At 41.1% G+C, this 20,510-nt stretch overlaps 1 protein-coding gene across 5 annotated transcripts in view; it reads left to right on the top strand.

The window, feature by feature from the left end:
* Window positions 1-20,510, top strand: part of RAB30 (RAB30, member RAS oncogene family) — a 77,736-nt gene that overhangs the window by 28,519 nt on the left and 28,707 nt on the right. Inside the window, exon 3 of one of the 5 annotated variants that reach the window (XM_036324830.1) lies at window positions 650-734. The exons of the other annotated variants lie outside the window; for them this stretch is intronic. The gene's annotated coding sequence lies outside the window, so the exon portion shown is untranslated. The remainder of the gene's footprint in view (window positions 1-649; window positions 735-20,510) is intronic. 5 annotated transcript variants of the gene reach the window in all.

The raw sequence follows: 20,510 nt of genomic DNA on the forward strand, positions 1-20,510 counted from the left end.
GCAGTGGCACTGAGACACATCTGAAATCATGTAATATCAACCATGGAGCCTTTTACTATTCTAGAGTTATAAGGACCTTAGAGATCACGTAACTATATACCCTTTCATTTTACATATAAAGAGCTTGAGGCTCAGAGATGTTAAATTTCTGGGTCACACAATTAATTCATAGAATGAATCTCAGGGTTGCAAAAGACTTTAAAAGATATCTAGTATATCCACCCAGATAATAATAAGGAATAATAATTATAGCTAATATTTATTGAAAGTTTATTGACATGTGTAGTAGTATGTATTATCTCATTTAATTCTGCCAATAACCCAATGTAATGGGTACAATTACCATCCTTATTTTAAAACTGAGGAAACTAAGCTTGAATAGATAAAGTAAAATTTGCCCAATCGATGTTTGCACAATGAGTGAATCAATGAGTCAGGCAGTTGACACTTTTAGGGACAAGTGAATTGGAACTCAGTGGTGAGCTAGAGCCATGCCCAGGTCTTCTGATGACTTATCCCGTCACCAGTTGTATGTGCTAATATGCAGATGTGGGCCAGGAAAGTGTATTGTTCTGCAGCTGTCTTTATGGTGTCACTGAACAGTTTTGAGAATTAATGTGCACAGTAGAATTCTCTTTGAACATCAAAGGTTCCTTGAAGGTGTGACAGCCTGGTTGGTTTCTCTGAATCTGCTGAAGTTTGTAGAGGCATCTGGAAGATTCTCTCTGCATGAGGTACCTTCTTCTTCTTCTTCTTCTTCTTTTTTTTTCCCACAAACATGTAATTTAAAGTTGTAGTTTCAAACTATAGTCTGAGGCATCCTGGGGTTTGTGGGCTAGAGAACTGAGGGAATCTGTAAGAAAGCGTGGGCATGGACTTGGCTTTGAGCCAAATAATGCCCAAAACAAATATCTTCGCTGCATTAATTCTTTTAGCTCTGACAGATGAGAACAACCAACTCATTAGATGTACAGTAGCTTCTGATGTGTTCTTTCCTTATAAGTTGAATGTTTTTCTCACTGAACAGTGGTAATATTTGGGCTTGTTTGATTGGAAGTTTTTGAAGTCAAAGACATTTTAACACATTTGTAGAGCTTGTTCTAAAAAAACCCCAAAAACCCACCAAAACCTCTCTCTCTAGATTACTGCTTTTTATATAAAGAACAGCATGGGCATTGTTTGCCATTCATTGTAAGCAGAGTATCTCTATATGGCATAGAAAAACTGAGGTTCTTGGATTTCAGCTCAGAAAGCTTATATCCTTTGAACCTAGGCCCCTGGGTTGATTCATAACGTCAATACATAGCATTAATAATTGCTGCATATCACTTGGAGGAAAATCCACATTAAATAAAGGAGGCTTTCATTAGGTTGTGGAAAAAACAGATTCAGGCTCTATTGGTAAAGATAAACCACCATTTATTTGTTTGAGGGCCTTTCAGGGGGAAGAGATGTAATACAAGATACTCTTCTCATTTGTAGGCGTATGAGAAATCCCTTAAAATAGAAACACATGAATATTTGTTTTCTAACACAAAATATTTCAGAGACCTCCCAATTTGTCTTGCCAATGCTTTTTTCTTTTCAAGTTTCAGCCAACCACCACAAATGTTTTTTAATTATACCAGGGAGAAATCCCCAGTGATGCCTTGCTATTAATACCTACTTTAAAATTTTAATTTATTTATTTTTTAATCCTCACCTGAGGATATTTTTTTAAATTGATATTTAGGGAGAGAGAGAGAGAGAGAGAGGGAGAGAGAGAGAGAGAGAGAGAGAGAGAGAGAGAGAGAAAGAAACATTGATGTAGGATAGAAACATCGATCCATTGCCTCCTGTACAAGCCTCTATAGGGATCAAACCCAAAACCTAGGTGTGTTCCCTGACCAGGAATGGAACCCAAAACCTTTTGGTGTATGAAATGATGCTCCAGCCAACTGAGCCACCCAGCCAGGGCAATACCTACTTTTAAACATGTCTTATGTATTAATAAATCTTTCTTTTAACTCTACCAGGGTTTGCCCCTGATTTACTCCACCTCCCTCTTCAGCAGTAGTAGCCGCTTTCAGTAAGAAAGGGGTAGGAGGTGGAGGACAGCACAAAAGGAGGAGAACGATTTGTTCATTATGTGCTGGCTGCTGTGTTACCAAATAAGCATTCAGAGTCACCATGTTCTGGAGATAGGTACACATGTAGATTTCTAACTTTTCATTTTCAAAAATTTCAAATGAATAGATTAGTACAAAGAACACTCAAAAATTCTTAAATTTACTAATTCTTAACATTTTGTCACATGTGCTTTATTTTTATATATGCAGATTTATGTTTTTTTTGGGGGGGGGCAGACGTCATGATACTTGATCTCTAAATATGTCAGTATTTATCTCCTGAGTATAAGGACATGTTTTTACATCACCACAACAGCTTTATCATGCCTGAGAAATTAAACATTGATTCCATAATACAGTCTATATTTAAATCTCATCTTTAATCAGTTAACATTTGCTGTATAACAAATCCACCATTTATTTGTTTTTCCAAAAAAAATTTTAATTGATTTCAGAGAGGAAAGTAGAGGGAGTTAGAAACATCAACGACGAGAGAGAGTCATTGATCAGCTGCCTCCTGCATGTCCCCTGCTGGGGATTGAGCCCCAAACCCAGGCATGTGCCCTGACTGGGAATCAAACTGTGACCTCCTGGTTCATAGGTTGATGCTCAGCCACTGAGCCACGCCAGCGAGGCGAAACCACCATTTATTAATTCTCATGATTCTGTGAGTCATATGGGTAGTTCTAATTTGCATCAGGACCAGCTGATCTTGGCTGGGTCCCCTCAAAGTCTGCAGTCAACTGCTGGATCTATCAGAGGCTGGCTGGTCTAAGTTGATCTTAGTTTGGATGGCTTATCTCTGCTCCAAAGGGTCTTCCATCCTCTAGCACAGTGGTTCTCAACCTTCCTAATGCCGCGACCCTTTAATACAGTTCCTCATGTTGTGGTGACCCCCAATTTCATTGTTACAAATTGAACATAATTAAAGCATAGTGATCAATCACAAAAGCAATATGTAATTATATATGTGCTTTCCAATGGTCTTAGGCGACCCCTGTGAAGTCTAGCAGAATAGCCTAGGCTTGGTCCCATGGCGAATAGCCAGATTCTAAGAGAGAGTGGAAGTGTGCAAAGCCTTTTGAGGCCTAGGCTTGGAGCTTGCACAGTATAACTTCTATTGCAGTCTTTTGGTCAAAACCAGTCAGAAGCTCCTCTTAATGAGAGGAGCTGAAAGTCATATTGCTCAGGGGCCTGGATACACGGGCATGAACAATTGCAGCATTTTTGCAAACCCCCATTGTTCAAAGAATATTAATGATGTTAGTTTAATAATGTTAACAGTGTAGTTGTTGGTTTGTTTTTAATCTAAGGTCTACTCAAAGATTGCACATTAAATTTAGTTGCTATGCATCTTTAATCTCTTTTTTATAGTCTCTTTTATTTTTTATTTTTTTTTAAATATATTTTATTGATTTTTTACAGAGAGGAAGGGAGAGAGATAGAGAGTTAGAAACATCGATGGGAGAGAAACATCGATCAGCCGCCTCCTGCACATCTCCCGCTGGGGATGTGCCCGCAACCCAGGTACATGCCCTTGACCGGAATCGAACCTGGGACCCCCCAGTCCGCAGGCCGACGCTCTATCCACTGAGCCAAACCGGTTCCGGCTATCGTCTCTTTTAATTCATAGATTTCCCTCTTTTTTGTATTTTATGACATTAATATTTTTAAGATTAAGATCCCAGGCCTGTTTTCTTAAAATATCTCACAACCTGAATTTGTCTAGTTATTTCTCCATGGTTATATGTAGGTTAAACATTTTTGGCAGGAATTCTAAATAGCTTCACAAGGAGAGGCATATATGTTAGTTTATTCCATTATTGGTGATGCTCATTTGGCTAAAGTGGGGTCTGCCAGGTTTCACAATCATAAAGGTGTCTCCTCCTGGAGATAGATTTGTATTAAGTCTGGGCATTAAGTGCTAAAGTTCTCCCAATCACATCCAACATATATTGTTTAGATACCTACTGTATATGTACTCTTGAATTTATTACTATGGAAGATCTAAAAGAATGGTAAGGAATGTTGCCTGTCTAAAGAATATATAATTTTCTTGAGGTTGAGTTACTTTTTAAAAAACTGTATGAAGAGTACAGGAGTGATGATTCTAAGTTAATAAAACTGTTTATTGAAATAGAATGAACATACAGAGAAGTGCACACGTAAGCATATAGCTTGATGAAGTTTTCAAACTGAACACACCAGTGCACTAGCACCCAGATTAAGAAACAGAATGTAAGCACATCTCAATAAGCCTGATTTTTAACTGTATGAAATGTAGGTCCAAATGATGGCTGTTCTTTTCGATAGCAATTTATGAGTGGCCCAAGAAAATCAATATCCTTTTAAGTTCAAATAGCATTATCTATCAGTCACTCTTTGTATATATCAAGCTTGAATCAGAGTAACTTTCACTATGCACATACATTAGTCTCTCCTTCTTCATTCTTGTCACAGTGCAGAAGGTGACCTCTCTTTTCCCAAGGGTAGCCTTTCCCTGTGTAGTCTGTCCTGCCCTTCACTTCCTTAGGTCTGCTCCTCCTAGTTCTTTCTTGTATCTTCATCTGTGTTCTGTCTTCAGCTTCTCTTCTTTTGGCTCCTATTCCTCACCTTCTATACTTACCAGCATCCTTCTGCTTTTCCCTCTCCTTTAAAATTTTTTTTAATTTTTTTTTATTGATTTTAGAGAGGAAGGGAGAGGGAGAGAGATAGAAACATCAATGATGAGAATCATTAATCGGCTGCCTCCTGCATGCCCCCTACTGGGGATCGAGCCTGCAACCCAGGCATGTGTCCTTGACCGGAATCGAACCTGGGACCCTTCAGTCCGCAGACCAACGCTCTATCTACTGAGCGAAACTGGCTAGGCCTTTTCTCTCCTTTTTATCACCAAACTTTTAAAAAGACCATGTTCCCTTCCTCTTTAGTCCATTCATCCAAATGCCCTTGAAACTTGGTATCCTTTCCCACAATTCTAAGGAAGTCCATCAGTAACTCCTGGTTATTAAGTCAGGCTTTGTTCTCTTAGATGCTGCCTCCTTTGGACGGCTTCTCATCTTTTCTTTGAGACCACTTCTTCCAGGCTTCCATTTATTGTGCGCTCTGTCTTCTTCCAACTGCCCTGAGTACTCCTCTAACAGTTTGACTTTCCAAAGAAAGAACAACAGTTATTCCTGCTTCTTTTGGTCTGTATGAGAATGACATTTCTTAGGTCCTTCTTTTTAAAAAACATATATTTTTATTGATTTCAGAGAGAAAGGGGGAGAGAGAGATAGAAACATCAATGAGGAGAGAGAATCATTGATCTGCTACCTCCTGCACACCCCCCGCTGGGGATCAAGCCCGCAACCCAGGCATTTGCCCTGACCTGGAATCGAATCATGACCTCTTGGTTCATAGGTCAATGCTCAACCGTTGAGCCACGCCGGCCAGGCAGGACCTTCCTTTATGGACTATGGGTCATTATGTTGGCAATTTATCTGCAGTTTGAAGATTGTGGTTTTATGGCAAACTCTCAATTAAATTGATGTAAAATCTCTGTCTGGTTTGTTGGAATACAGGTTTGTTGGAATGATTTATTCATTCACTTATTCATTTATATGTTCAATAAATATTTACTAAATGTGTAATCAGCGAATTAAATGGATTGTTAAATTTAACAGTAGGTTACATCTTTTTCTCAAGTTATAGAAATAGTATAGGTTTCTTTGTTTTTTCTTTCTTTCAACTTTTGTTGAAGTTTGTTATTTGCCTGTTGTTGTTTTTTTTTTAATAATTTGAGCAATAAATAGCTATATGACTCTCGGATAAGTTATTTAACCTCTAGAAATAGTTCCCTAATTTTTAATGTTGGGATAGTAATAGTGCTTACCTTCTGAGTTTTTTTTAAAGGATTAGATGACAAAATGCCCCTAGATCACATAGTACATGCAAGCATACAGTAATGGCTCAATAAATGCCATTTATCATTATTCTTATTATAATGTTTCAGACATTAGACTTTGGTCCTCACAGCAATTATCCTGGATTAGGCATTATTTTTCCCATTTTTCAAAGAAAGAAACTAAAACTCTAAGGATTAAATAATTTGCCAGATATCACAGAGCTGGTCTGGGCTGTCTGATTCCATAGTTTGTGCCTTTTACTTACACCAAAGCCTTTCAGCAAATGCGTGACACTAAGAAGTAAAGTAGGAGTCACTTTATATGGACTGAAATAAGCTAATATTGTTCTCAGTTGCCTTTTGAAAGGTAGGATTTACCAAGGAAATTGTGGCAACTCCAGTTCTGAAAGTCAGATTAATAAAGATTTTATCTTAAAACCACAGAATTCTAGGGTTTAGAAGGATTTTAGGCTTAGGAGGATTTGTCCACCCAATTATTGAATTCTTTAACCGTGTAGCCAAGGGGTCATCTGGTTTATTTTTGAACACTTCCAATGCCAGGAAAGTCATTAGCACCTGGGGAACCTCATTCCACTTCCCCAGCTCTGACCAGGAGACATCCCTTCCTTACATCAGCCCAACTCCTCTCCTGTGTCTGCCCTCATTCCTAACTCTGCCCCCTCCCTGCACTCCCTGTGCCACCAGAACTCTCTGTTTAAGGCACAAATCAGATTGTCACTCCCCTAATTAAAACACTTTTTGATTTTCCATTGCCCTTATGACAAAATCCAAACTCTTTTCTGTGGTCAAGTAGGCCTGCCTCATCTCAAACATTCTTTTTCTTTGTTGCTCACTCAGCCTTGGTCCTGGTGGCCTGTATGTTCTCTGATACGCCCAGCGTCTTCCTGCAGATGGCCCTTGCCCTGGTCCTTCTGCCTATGTGCTGCTTTTCTGAGCTCTGCAAATGGCTGGCTCATTCTCATCTTTCAGATCTCAGCTCAGAGGCCACTTCCTCAGAGAGGCCTGTCCTGATCCCTTATCTGAGCCCCTAACCTCGTCATCCTGTACCCATTCTTCAGATCACCCTGCCTTCTTTCCTCATGAGAATGTAAGTTCTTGGTGCCTGGGCCTAGGATACAATGCTGGCAGTTGTATCCTCTACAGTAGCACAGTAGCTGTCCGTAGAAAGTGCTCCATAAATGTCTGAGGAATAATGAATGGCCTCATGAGTGACTGAATGTAAGGTTGTGGAGTCATTAAAAATGGAGTTGAGCGTCGTCCCAATACACCAAGTTTGTGTGTTTGATCACCAGTCAGGGCACATCCAAAAGGCAACCTGTGAATGTATCAATAAGTGCAGTAACAAATTGGTTTTTCTCTCAATAAATAAATAAAAATATTTTTTTAATAGTGTATTTGAACTTTGCCACTTTTGATGTGACTTTGGGCAAATTATGTTAACCTCTGGGCTTTTGTTGCTGCACCTGTATACTAGCAATCTTATCTACCTCACAGAATGTTATGAAGATTAATTAAGATATCAGCTGTGAATGTACCTGTCACATTACCTGACACACATTAGATGTCCAGTCCACCTCAAAGCCTGGGGCTTTACTCTGAGCACGTGTACAAGAGTTCTGTGAAGTTTCAGCCTGATTAATGGAACTGTTTATATAGTGTTCCTATGTGTGTGACTCACAGTCAGGTGTAAGATGCCTGTGACTCCTCTGATGTAATGCTTGCCTGGCTGGGAAGACAGTTCTAACCCTGGATATCAGTTGTGCGGAGTGATGCTCAATCTGATAACCCAGGGGTGCCAAGCCCAGAGCCTTCACTGGGCCACTGAATATAGCCCCCAAAACTAAATGCTCAAATGTGACCTTGTTGTGGCAAATCTCTTGTCTAGATGGATGGGATGCTCTGTCTAGGCAGTTGTCTTCCCTTGGGAAATCATAGTTGCCTAAGAGGAGGCACATGGTCTCCTGTTAAGAATACAAATAGCCTGTGAGCTGTTTTTCGGCGGGTGGAGGAGTGGAAGCTGCTGTGAGGTGTGCGGGTCTGTGGAGCAGAGCCTGCAGAAGGGAGCTGTCGGCTTCTGGACGCACAAGCACCTCAGGATCATGGTGGTAGCCTTCTCCTTCACACATGCAGTGTCAGCAGAGCCCACAAATCATGGGAAAGGGGAACTGTCACTGTCAGCCTATCCCGAGCCAGGGCGTCTGTGCCGCCACTAAGGAACGCTCAGAGGAATTACAGGGTAACCCTGGCACATGGATTACCTGCTGGGAAGGGGGCAGAAGTTTCTATGCAACTTGCTGGCTTGGCATGATGGCCTCGGTGGTTCCCCTCTGTAGGCTCTTAGGGTGAGTGTTTTAACATGGGGGATCTAAAATGATATAGACCTGGGATCAAATGCTGGCAAAGTCATGACCTTGGCTAAATTATTTAACATCCAGCCTTAGTTTCCTCACTGAAAATGAAGATAGTAATAATAATAATTCCTAGCTTATATGGTTGCTGTGAGGATTAGATGATATTGTGCATGCAAAAATCCTAGCTTAGTTACAGGCCCATAGCCCATGTTTAGTAAATGATGATTCTTTTTATCTGGTAGGAGAGGTCAGGATTCTGCGTTTATTTCTGATGAGCCTCATGCACACTGAACTTTGAGTTTTGGTTCACTTCTGCCAGCTGTGTGCCTCGGACAAGTTATCTAACCTCTGAGTCAGTGTTCTTATCTGTTACATGCAGTTTATAATTCCCACCACAAGGTGAAGGTAAAATGAGATAAGAGCGCCTGACACATAGTAAGTGCTCAAAATATTCTTTTCCTTCACCTCTGGTTCTTGAGTATCTGAAGTACGGTCCCTTTAAGCTTGTTAAGATTCCTCACCAACCTTGTATGCAGCTGTATTCAGACAGCTTTGGCAGAAGAAAGAGGCGCTTTTTAATTTTTTTATAAACGACTGTTTCATAATCTGTTGGCTCATCTGCTGCTGCCACACCCTGTGCCTCTTAGGTACCCTGCAGTCCTATTGCACTTAGCACGTGCCTTGCCTCTCACCTAAATGACCCTGGAAAGTGGTTGCTGTGGAAGGTTTCTGAATGCTAAATGGATTTTTCTCCCTGCTTTTTGGGGCTGTGCTGGCTCAGGGATTCTTAGCTGCAGGAGGAGGGGCTGGCAGTTGGACTGCAGTTGGACTTTGCGGCCTGGAGTTTTCTGGTTTTCATTAAAATTCTCTGGCTGTCTTTCGGGATTGCTCCATTGGCTATGACTGTGCGTTGGAGCTGGTTGTGCTGTTCTCTCAGCCTCACACACCCATCAAATCACAGTGGCCCTGAAGGCGAGAGAAAGTTGAAGGTGGGGGAACAGGCTGATTAAAGGGTCTTGCTCAGCAGCCTTTGTGTAAGGGACCCCCATCTACAACAGCAGAGCCTGAATTTGGCAAAGTATTAAATGCAGATGGGGAGGCAGACATAGCCGGGCTGGGAACCCTTTTACAACTTACTCTTGATGACAGACTTGCTCTTGAGGCAGACAGGAGTTTCCTGGCAGCTGTCAGAGGGTCCTTGAATGTTAGTTACATTCATGAATGAGATCAGTCTGGTCTAATCATTTTTCTGAGGTGCTGATACCCTCATATGCCCAAGGAGATGGAAATTGGGTGGCAGTTCTCTGAGTTTGACAGAGTGAATTGAGTAAAGAGGATTTGGTTTTTAAATGTTAATTTTTCCCCCTTTTTTTATTGTCTAAAGTTTTACATATGTCTCCTTTTCCCTCCCGATTGACATCCCCCCCCCATCCCAAGCCATTCCCACCCCAGGCAAGCCCCCACCACCCCAGTGTCTGTGTCCACTGGTTATGCTAATATGCGTGCATACAAGTCATTTGGTTGCTCTCTAAACCCCCCACCACCCCTGCCATTTGTCTCTGGATCTATTTTTTTTTTTTAATATATTTTATTGATGTTTTACAGAGAGGAAGGGAGAGAGATAGAGAGTTAGAAACATCAATGAGAGAGAAACATCGACCAGCTGCCTCCTGCACATCTCCTACTGGGGATGTGCCCGCAGCCCAGGTACATGCCCTTGACCGGAATCGAACCTGGGACCTTTCAGTCCGCAAGCCGACGCTCTATCCACTGAGCCAAACCAGTTTTGGCACTGGATCTATTTTTGTTCATCAAATTATGTTGATCATTATATCCCACATAAGAGTGAGATCATGTGATATTTATCTTTCTCCAACTGGCTTATTTCGCTTAGCATAATGCTCTCCAGTTCCATCCCTGCTGTTGCAAATGGTAAAAGTTGCTTCTTTTTTATAGTGGCGTAGTATTCCATTGTGTAGATGTACCACAGTTTTTTTAATCCACTCCTCTGCTGATGGGCACTTAGGTTGTTTCCAAATCTTCTAGTAGCTGAAGAAATCTCACTTGAGATTGAAACTTTAATCTGAAAACCTAGGTTCAAATCATGACCCTGCTATTGGCATGCTTTGTGACCTTGGGCAAGTTACTTCTCTGGGTCTCAGCTTCCCAGTGGGGTTGTGAGGATAAAATGAGATAAATTATGTAAAGCTCTTGGCATATCATATGTTCTCACTAAACGGTAGATGTTGATATAAATTGAACTAGATTTGACCTGCCATTTTATGTCCCAATTCTGCCATCTAGAACATTTGTCTGCATCCCTCCCAACTTTGTGTCATTTAAGAATTTGAGGCAGATGTATTCCCTAGAGGAAGTTGAATCGTCTCTCTTTGGAAAAATACACCAAACACATTATTATGTTTCCCAGTGAAAGGCTTACAATGCCAGACATTTCATCTTTGAGTAGCTTAGTAGAAAAAAAAAAGGATTTTTGACATCATTCTTGATGGACAGACAGGCTGTGAGAAAGCCATTGTAATTGATCTTGGATCCAAATGTCCCCTATAGATACTCCTGAGAGAGCATCACTGAGGCTCCCAGTTGCCCGCAGAGTCAATTCCATTTCCAGTCTTTTCCCTTTCACTCTACTCTTCAAGCCCTGTGTTCTAGCCACAGGACACTGCTCACGTATAATAATTAATATAGAACACATACATACCAAAGAGTATTTTAAATACACACTTACAGTTCAAAGTAGAAGAATAGAATGAAACTTGTGTATCTACCATCCAGTTTATCAAGTTGAGTATTATTGGTACCTTAGAAGCTGCTTCTGTATTCTCTGTCTCCAGATCCTGTCTCCTTCCTTCCTCACCAGAGACAGTGACTAGCTGGATTTTTGTGTTCATCATTCCTGTACTTTTCTTTACGGGTTAGTCACCCATGTTTCTATTACTAAACTATACATTGTTTAGTTTTTTTAAACAAAGATGCAAGCATAAATCTAGCAAGCTTTATAAGAAAAGGATGACGTTGCCACTTTTAGATCCAAAAATAAGCTGAACTTACTCAGGGTCATAGTCTGGCTTTAGCTTCCCCGTGAGTTCCAAAGGTCCTAAGGGGGAAGTCAATGGGCAAGATTGTGAGTGAATCCTAGGAAATATGGCATTAACCACAATTGGGGTATCTGATGGGGTGGTAGTGTGGGCCAGGCACTGGCCGTCTGGTAGGATATGATCACAGAGAGAGGACTGCTCTGTCTTTTCTACTCCTAGTATCTCTATGGCCTATCTCTAGCTCTCTGTGGGATGAAGTGAATGCCATCAGCTAACCAAACAGACAGCAGGGAGGGGACAAGCAAGATACTTCATCAGCACATGGTCAAGGCAAATAGGAAAGAATCTGGGCCAAGTTTATTTATCATAATTTGTCAGGTTCAAAAGAGAGTATGTAGTATACCACCTATGGAATATTCTCACGTAAAAGTTGACCCTTCCATCTGATCAAACCTCTAGAGATGACTTTAATTTATTGGGAATACAGGGGAAAGGATGACAAGTTAAGTCATACTCTAAGAAACCAAACACATAAATTTAGTGTTAAACAACTGACTTGGCCTCTGCATGAAGTCAATAGCATGAAAAAAATAACGTGGTTTAGGAATGATAACCAAATGTGTTATATATATTTATAGTAGGGGACTTCAATACCCCACAGACATCACTGGATAAATCTTCTAGACAAAAAAAATCAACAAGGAAACAGCAATCCTAAATGACACTCTAGAATAGATGGAACTAATTGACATCTTCAGAACATTCCACCCCAAAGCTACAGAATATACATTCTTCTAAAGTGCACATGGAACATTTTCAAATGTAATATATAAATCTTGTTTTTATTTGGATAGTCTGTGTGTTAGTTTGTTAGGTACCATAACAAAACATCACAGATTGGGTAGTTTAAACAAGATAAGTTTATTTTCTTATCGTTCCGGAGGCTGGAAACCCAAGATGAAGGTGCTGTAAAAGTTGGTTTCCTCTGAGGCCTCTGTCCTTGGCTTTCAAATGACTGCCCTCTTCCCACCTCTGTACATGGTTATCCCTCTGTGCACATGCAGACCTGGTGTGTGTGTGTGTCCTAATCTCCTCTTACAAGGACACCAGGGGGGTTAGATTAGGCCTTTAGAGGCCTGATCTTCAATTACAGTCCCATTTTGAGGTACTGGGGTTAGAGCTTCAACATAAAAATGTGTGTGTGTGTGTGTGTGTGTGTGTGTGTGTGTGTAGGACACAATTTAGCAGCCTATAACAGTCTACCTGTTAAAAGGTGTTTTTGAGATGTTGGGGAAATTTTATTATGGACTAATATCAAGGGATTATTGTTAATTTTCTAGGTATGATAGTAGTGTTGTGATGTTAGAAAATGGGTAATGTAGAGATGGGTTCAGGAGTACATAGAGTTGAAATATGATTGGAGTTTGTTTTAAAATATTTAAACAAAGAGAGAATAAAGGCTAGGTCAAGTAAACAGGCCAAAATGTTCATCATTGTTGAATCTGGGTGATGGGTATTGAGGTTCTACTTTTGAGCATGTTTGAAAATTTTATAATCATACATTTTAAATATTTAGAATAAAGAGGGTTTAATGGCAGAGGGGTTGGTGGTGATGGCCATCTTCAGTGTGTCTCTCCCTGGAGTTATACTTCTCTGGGCTGGCTAGCTTCTTCATGTGGTAGTTATCTGGGGGTCCTCAGTTTCTTGTCTCTACTAGGTCCTCTGATTCTTGTTTACCACTTGGTGAAGGACATCCTCCAGCTTGTAGAATCTTCTCTTCGCAGTTTCTGCAAATTCACAGTCATTTCACATTGTGCTGTGTGCTGGGCCCTTTCAACCTGGCAACCTGCACCCCTCACTTCTTCACAGTTTTGTCGAATTATATTGATTCATCATGATTTTCCTTTCTTTTCTGTTCTCTCTTGGGAATTTCTCTTATTCTGATAGGAAACACCCTGTACTGGTCCTCTAGAACAAGCATGTCAAACTCAAAGGCTAACACAGGCCAAATAAATGAGGCATGTGGCCCACAGGCTGGGAGTTTGACATGCTTGCTCTAGAATATTAACTTCTCTCTCCTGTTTTCAACTTCTCTCTCTTGTTTTCCTTATCTTTATCTTTTGACTACACTGGCAGATTTCCTCAACTTTATCTTTTAATCCCTTTTAATCCCTTTATTTTTTAAAAAGTTTTGCTATTGAATTGTCATCTTCTAAGAGCTGTTTTTGTTTTGTTCTCTAAGTGTTTCCTTTTTATAGTATTCTATTTTCACTTCATGGAGGCAGTTTTATTTCCTTTTTGTGAGAATATTAATGGCATTCTCCCCCTCCCACATAATATCTGTTTCCTTCAAGTTGCTCTTTTTGTGTTTACTGTGGTCTGTGTCTTTATTAGAGGTTTTCCCAAGATGTCACTCCGATTGCAGGAGGGGTGGGGGGAAATAAAAGCTGTCAAGATCTCGACATTGTGGTAAGTGAAAGAAGCCACTCATAAAAGACCCCACAGTGTATGATTTCATTTATGTGAAATGTCTAGAATAGGCAAATCTATATAGACAGAAAACAGATTAGTAGTTGCCTGGGGCTGGAGAGTAGCTGAAATGCAGAGTGACTGCTAATGGGTATAGGGTTTTCTTTGGGAGGCAGTGATGAAAATGTCCTAAAATTGATGGTGGTGATGGTTGTACAACTCTATGAATATACTAAACACCGCTGAATTGTACACATTAGAAGAGGGAATTGAGTATGTGAATTATATCTTAATAAACCATCCCAGTGGTGATGGTTGTACACTCTGTAAGTATACTAACTACCAATGAATTGTACACTTTAAGAAGGTGAATAGATTATGTGAGTTCTATCATAATAAAGTTGTCAAAAAAAAAAAAAAAGCTGTCAGGAAACTGAGTATGGGATGGAGATGATTAACTCTGAGCCTCCCTATGGCATGATTGGGCTGGGCTGTTTTGGGGAGCCCCTGAGGCAGCATCTTCAGTTTCCCTAGGTTGTGTTTGCCCCGGAGGAGTCTTCCGCTCCTCATTGCAGTGTGTGGCTCTACCCGACAGTGTCTGGTAGTCAGGAAGGTGTGGGGCACTCCACGTGTGTAGACACGTGCCCTTCGTTATGCTTCCCTTCAGACGTGCTGGGTACTTCTGGACCAGAGATACCCTTACTTTTTATTATGGAAAATATCAAAGATTTACAGAAGCAGAGAGGCTAGTACAGTGAACCCCCATGTTCCCATCACCCACGTTCACCAGTGATCACTTCATGGACATTTTTGTTTCATCTGTATCCCCCAACCCCTTTTCCCAGATGGTTGTAAAGCGAATACATTTCTGTTTTATGTTCTCCAGAGACTAAGCATCCAGAATTCTGCCAGTGGGGAGAGGATGCAGGGACTGCTTTCCAGCGGCTTTCACTCTTGTCTTCGTCATTGTAGCATCCTATGCCCCTAGGTACACGGGACTGCCAAGTCCAGGCCTGGAAGGATTCTGTGGTTTCAATCGGCTCAGTTCTCAGCTTTCCCTGCATCTGGTTTAGGGTTCAGATTTCTTGAATCTGCTAAGCCAGTCTCCTTTTCCCCTGTACTTGCACGGTTATGTTATTAAGAAGAAAACAACACTCCACCTACTTTCTGTGGGTTTCAGGAGCAAGTGAAATTAGATGCAGCTGTTCTGTGTGCCGCAGGCTCAGGAAGACCCGCTGCTCTCGGTGTCGCCTGCCCCCCCACCCCAGTCGTGCTCTATCCTACCCTGATCTACTCAACCCTAGAGCCCTGTTTCATTTAGTTATGCATGTTTTGATTATTATTATTATTTTTTTGCCTTCACAACTCATTTTCAATCTTCTGAGCACTAGGGGGACTCCTCTTATTTTACCTCGCCTTCCTTCTGACCTTGAGTCTAGGCAAAGTTAAGGAGTCCTGCATTTGTGCCTTGCTGGCGTTTTGTGCTCCCCTCTTATTACAGAGTTGTTTGCTTGCACTTTGCGTGCTGCATTGCAGTTTGTTTACCTGCCTATTTCCCCGCGAAGCCGGGTTTGTGGGTGGGACTGTGTCTGTTTGTCTCTGAATCATGAGCACAATGCCTCGCACATTTGTTAACTCGCAGACTGGATTGCTGAACACTGTGCTTCCGGGTGGGGGGACAGACAGCAGACAATGCCCCTTTCCTTCTCGCCTTTTATTGACACCACCGTTTGGTAAATATTAAGGAGCAAAGCATGCCTCGTCTGGTGGCTTGCTGTTACGCAATGCTGTTCCCTTTGCTTTCAAGTCTGGTGTTTCTTACTTAGTCAGCAGGTTGGAGAGGGAGGGAGGGTGGCTATTGGAGTGTAAACATCCTACCGAAGAAGGAATGGACTTTGTCAGAGATGCCTTGTTTCCCTTGATAGAAAGGCTTGTGGTTAGAGGAGGGGGGTGTGAGAGGGAGTGAGGGGGTGGAGGTGGAAGATAGGAGGGATAAATGGTGATGGGAAAAAATTAAATTAAAGAAAGAAAGACTTGTGTTCTGCAGTCTACCTCACAACTGCAGAAGGAGGGTATTTGTTTTCTTTTAAGGGTGGGGGAATTTATTTATTTATTTAACCCTCACCCGAGTATATGCCTCCCCTCCCACCCCCCGCCAGAATATGCTTTTTGTTGATTTTAGAGAGAGAGGAAAGGAGAGGGAGAGAAACATCGGTTGCATCCCATGTGCACCTCGAACAGGGAATCGACAATGTGACTCTTTGGTGCACAGGAGGGTGCTCCAACCAACTGAGCCACACTGGACAGGGCAGGCATTTGTTGTTTTGAGAGCTACTTAGCTCTGCACAGTCTTCCATTGCTTTTTCCCTTTGGGCAAAATGCCAGGAGAATTTTTTAAATTACTGATTACAGTACTTAAAAATCTGGTGTTAAGGTGTTATCTATGAGAGGTCCTATTGCAGAATATAACTTTGCAATGGTAACACTTAACCTGTTTTTTCTTAAAGTTTGTTACTCAAGATGCTGTGATCCTCCAGAGAGAAAGAAGTAGAGAACTTGTGGTCAAATTTTGGGTGCTGGATTCAACAAAGTTAAATAGAGTTCCTTACTTCAAGACTTCTCAGAGCCTTGCAACTGTGCGTGTGGGTCTCCTAGAGGGCTATGTAGTGGTCAGAATTTCCTAAATTTACTTTTAAAAAAGAAAGTATTTTCATTGATTTCAGAGAGGAAGGGAGAGGGAGAGAGAGAAATTGAAACATCACTGATGAGAGAGAATCATTAATCGGCAACCTCTTGCACGCTCCCTACTGGGGATCGAGCCCACAAGCGGGGCATGTGCCCTTGACCAGAATTGAACCCAAGACCCTTCATTCCACTGAGCCAAACTGGCTAGCGCCCTAAATTTACTTTTCTTCCGATGAGCAGGTGATTTGAGTTTTGTGTTTTGAAGAACACATACAACTCTGGAAATAGCCCCTCAGCTTAAATTCATCCTTTGAGGTCTAGTTCAAATGCCACTTCCTCCAAGGCTTTCCTGTCTCCCCCAGAGATATATACCCTTTTCCTTTTCTGAATTGCACTGCCTTCATTTGTCTGATTATCCCTTCACCTTTTCCCTACATAAATTCCGTATACATGTTGTATCACTTCCACTGCATCGGGGACATTGCCTTGTACAAAGGTGCTCAAGAAACGTTTGCATTTGGTGCCCTAGCTGAGTCATCCACAGAGTCCAGAGGGCACTGGCTGAGTGGGACTCTCACTGCTGAGGGATATGGGTTGGGAGAGGGCTCACAGCAAGGGCACAGGGCCAGCATAGAGCCTGGTCCTGAAGGACAGATTCGGAAAGCTCAATCAGGAGATGCTGAGAACATTAATCAAATGTACTGAAGGCTGGTTGTATGCCAGCCACCCTGTGGTCAGCTTTGAATACTTAATCTTAACTCTAACCTTTCAAGTAGATGATATTCTTCTCATTTCATAGATGAAGAAATGGGGCATCAGAAAAGTGAAGTAAGAGTAAGTACCTGTATGTACCAAGCACTGTGCTGGGGACACAAAGATGACTAAAATTCAGGCCTTTCCCTGAAGGGACCCTAGTTTTATGGACTAGATAGTCTGTAAATAAATAATTGTAATAAATAAATAAATTGTAATAAAATAAATAATCATTGCAGTGGGGTAACTGCAATGATTAAGCTGTGGCCAGGGTATCATGGGAGAACTTCACCTGTATATGGGGGGAAGGTGACAAGTCCAGAAAAGCTTCTGGGAGAGTTATGTCTGAGCAAGGTGGAACAAGAGTGCAGGGTTTGAAGGGACCAAAAATAAACATATACTACACAAATATAACTAACTAACCAAATACCTAACTAAATAAATAACAGCATGGGCTGAGAAATATCCTGAGGAATTTATTTATTTATTTTTAAATATATTTTATTGATTTTTTACAGAGAGGAAGGGAGAGAGATAGAGAGTTAGAAACATCGATGAGAGAGAAACATCGATCAGCTGCCTCCCGCACATCCCCCACCGGGGATGTGCCCGCAACCCAGGCACATGCCCCCGACCGGAATCGAACCCGGGACCCCCCAGTCTACAGGCCGACGCTCCATCCACTGAGCCAAACCGGCTACGGCCCTGAGGAATTTATTGTTACTGGAGTATGAAATGTGAATTAGGTGGGAAGTGACACTAGAGGAGTTGAGATGATGTTTTAAACATGTTGAAGAGTTCGGGACTTGATTTTGAAAACCATGGAAAGCCATTGTAGAGTTTTCAGCAGAAAAGTGAGCTATCTGACACATTTTGGCTACATACCCAGGTGGTGGGTAGTAGGTAGTATTATTCTCATTTTCTAGGTGGGGGAATTGAGTTTCAGAAAGTGACTTGCCCAAGATTACCCAGTTTGTCAGAAGTTGAACAGAGCCATAATTTCAACTCAAATCTATCTGAATCTTCCCTAAGTGACCTCTCAAAGTAACCATGGCCAATGATTATATTGAATTTCCTACTGAAAATAGTTTGAATTTCCTACTGAATCAGAGAATAGTTTTGAGCATTAATATGATCAAGAGCTAGAACTTAGTGCCATCAGATTCAGAGGAGGAGAGACCAAGGAGGACTTCATGGGAGAGAGGGCATCTATGTTGTCCTGAAGGAGAAGGGAAACAAGAACAGATAATGGGAAGCCAGGTGACAGAAGATGGGGCTGGAGGGGTGAGGTTGTGCCACCATGTGGTAGAGTAGGAGTGAGCATGGGAAACATAACAAGAGGCACAGGCATGTCACTTGCTTTTTCAGATATTCATGGAAAGAGGAAGGAAACAAAAACGATCACGTTCCTTAATTTCCATCTTCACTTTAGCTGACTATACACAACTGGCATTTAAAAAATCTTTTTACTACCTTATTGCAGTTACTTGAGAGATTTCCCTTACAGTGTACGGGGATTAATTTCAGTGTCCTCATCCTCTCCTCAAACCCACTATGAACATAAAAGGGCAACAACAGTTGAGGGTCCTATAGTTAGTAGGACTAAAGCCATGACATTTGAGTGAAAATGTGGTAATAGAAGTCTGTATGAGAAATAGAACTTGCTTACACAGAAGAAGGGAGTGTTTGTGTTGGCTTTTACTTCTCTAAATATTCCTTCCATCTCTGTTATGATTCACTTCAGAGGTTGGAGTTGGGATATTTTTCCAAATACTATTGTGTTATACAGGCTGGGACAAAAATAGGTTTACTGTTGTGAGTATGCAAAACACAGTTAATTCTTGTAATATTATTTACTATTGTTTTATTTTCCATAAAAACAACTGTACACTGGCTTTTGCCCCACCCTGTATATATTATAGTCAATGGTGTGGTAGAAAGAGGATGCACCTTCGAGTCAAAACACACCTGGATTAGTACCCCAGCTCCTCTACCTACCAATTTTTTTTCCTAGGGCACATTATTAACTTCATTAAGACTAGTCTTATAGACCTGATCTTATAATTATGTCCCCTCTGTTTGCCATCATTAAATTTACCCTCATCCCTGGGTAATTATTGGTAGCAAATAAGCATGTTCTAATCTTTCTTATCTGAAAGCAAAATAACAAATTCCAAACCTTTTCTAATTTTATCATTTATTTTAAATTCTGTTGACATTGTATTTTTCTCTAGCTATCTTTTATTTTATTTTTTTTTATTTTTGAAGCTAAAAGAGACTTTATTTTTTTTATTAATTAAATCTTTATTGTTCAGATTGTTACATTTGTTCCTCTTTTTTCCCCCCCCCCATAACTCCCCTCCACCCAGTTCCCACCCCACCCTCCTCCCTCACTCCCCATCCACTGTCCTCATTCATAGGTGCACGATTTTTGTCCAGTCTCTCTAGCTATCTTTTAGTTTTTTTTTTTTTATTTTCTCACTAAAACTTAAAAGTTGTCCATAGTTTTTTTTTTTTTTTTGCTTTGACTTCTTCCTCTCACTCTAATCTCTTCCTATCATTCCACCAGGACTATTCTTATCTGTGTCCACTAATGACCTTCATATTGCCAAATCTGAGGCCACTACTTTCTATGTGACCTATGACCTGCCCGTGTCAGTCTCTTAGCCTCTTCTTATTGACCAAGTACCCAGCTTCATTACTTTTGATTCCTGGAACATGCCAAGTTCATTTTCACTTTAGGGCCTCTGCACCAGCTGTTATTTCAGTCTGAAATGTTCTTTCATCTTTATGTGCTTGGCTCTTTCATATTCAAATATCAACTTAAATATAGCCATCTCAGAGAGGCCTTCTCGGACAGCCTGGTCTACAATAGTTACCTAGTCAGCCTCTGTCCCTTCCTCCTGTTTTAATTCTCTAGTAGCACTTGTCACTATCTGATATTCTTCTTGTTTATTTATCTATATGTTCATCCCCCATTCATTCATTGCTCTGTTTTCTGCCCCCCTAGGATGTATGTTCTATGATGGGGGGACTTGGCTGTTCTTCACTGTGGATCCTGGACCAGTGACTGACTGGCTTACAGTAGATGCTCAGTACAGATGGATGGAATGAGTGAATATGTTTTTCCTATCTGTAAAATGGAAAGGCCAATTCTCATGTCTCGGAGTTGTTGAGGACT

Source organism: Myotis myotis, unplaced genomic scaffold (assembly GCF_014108235.1).
Source record: "Myotis myotis isolate mMyoMyo1 unplaced genomic scaffold, mMyoMyo1.p scaffold_m19_p_10, whole genome shotgun sequence".
Classification (NCBI taxonomy): domain Eukaryota; kingdom Metazoa; phylum Chordata; class Mammalia; order Chiroptera; family Vespertilionidae; genus Myotis; species Myotis myotis.